This window comes from Charadrius vociferus, unplaced genomic scaffold, assembly GCF_000708025.1.
Source record: "Charadrius vociferus isolate BGI_N301 unplaced genomic scaffold, ASM70802v2 scaffold156, whole genome shotgun sequence".
Lineage (NCBI taxonomy): Eukaryota > Metazoa > Chordata > Aves > Charadriiformes > Charadriidae > Charadrius > Charadrius vociferus.
In genome coordinates this window covers 317,836-319,081 of record NW_009649042.1, presented here as the reverse complement: position 1 = coordinate 319,081, position 1,246 = coordinate 317,836, and positions in this window count along the sequence as shown.

The window sequence follows — 1,246 nt, the reverse complement described above, 5'->3', positions numbered from 1 at the left end:
TAAATCTGTGTGAATTTCAATTAACTCCACTGAAGTCATGGGAACATTACATATCTTTGTATAACTCAATGTAAACAAATCAGAATAGACCCTTGCCTCAGTTTCTGCATGCATAAAAAGGCAACAAACTGTTTATTTATCTACCTCCTATCTCAGTTAATATCTCTGTTGTACTTTGAGCCTAGGTCTATATAAATAAATTTAAAGAGAATATCCTGAGCATCGGAATGAAATTGTCTGTGATGTTAATTTATCCTTGGTGTGTCTTTGGCCCATCCCAGACTCATGGAGTTAGTTACCTCATAAGAGGGATTAACGCAGAGTTTTTGATAATGTCCGCTGTCTCTTCAAACGGAAGAAAGCTACACAAACTGTCTTATTCAACAACCCACAGGTTGTTCCATGCCAGCTTGTCTCCATGCCAGACATGACATCTCTGGGTACATCTGACTTACTAAGAAATGTGCTGCCTGACATTCCTTAGTTGAACTGATATGTACTCGAAACACAGCCTGCTCCTTCCTCCCAGGATGGTGACCAAAAATGACTTGGAATTGTGGTTGTAAGCTAGGGGAGAATCCATCCAGGTGTTTAGTTGACTTCCTGAACACCTCCTTCAGTTCTGCAGCTGTATCCACCTTTTTCCAAAGAGATTACTTTGGCTGAAGGACTACTGGAAATGTAATCATAGAAACAGAACACCAAGCTGTATACTACCTGGCTCATTTTCCATCCTCTCCGCCTCCATCAGGTGACCCTGACGAGTCAATATTTAGTATGACTAACTAGTAAATATCGCCATACCAAGTTATATCATGCAAAGGGCCATTCCTTCTCACTGTTGAACTGCTCACTCAATTTATTTTTTTCCCTGAGTCTTAAGGTGACTGGAAACAAGCCATGAACCCAAAGAGGAGGAAGGATTCTGGACCCCTGACAATGCCTTCTTGCTCAGTCTTGCCTCTGGGTGCCTTTCTTCGTCACATTGTGCATTTTTCCCCCCCCTTTTTTTTTAGCAACTTCATTGCGACAGCACGGCTTAAGATTTTTGTAGCAATAGACACACATGCCAGTCATATGTCGTTTAAAAGGCAAGATAAATCGGATAATATAGGCAAAAATAACACAGTAGTAGTTAGGGAATACAAGTGCATAAAATAAGGGATGCACAGGGAGCACTGCGAATGGGAAACCACCATTTCTTCCTGCAGCCTGCCCGACAGCTGGGCAGCAGCCTGCCCGCACC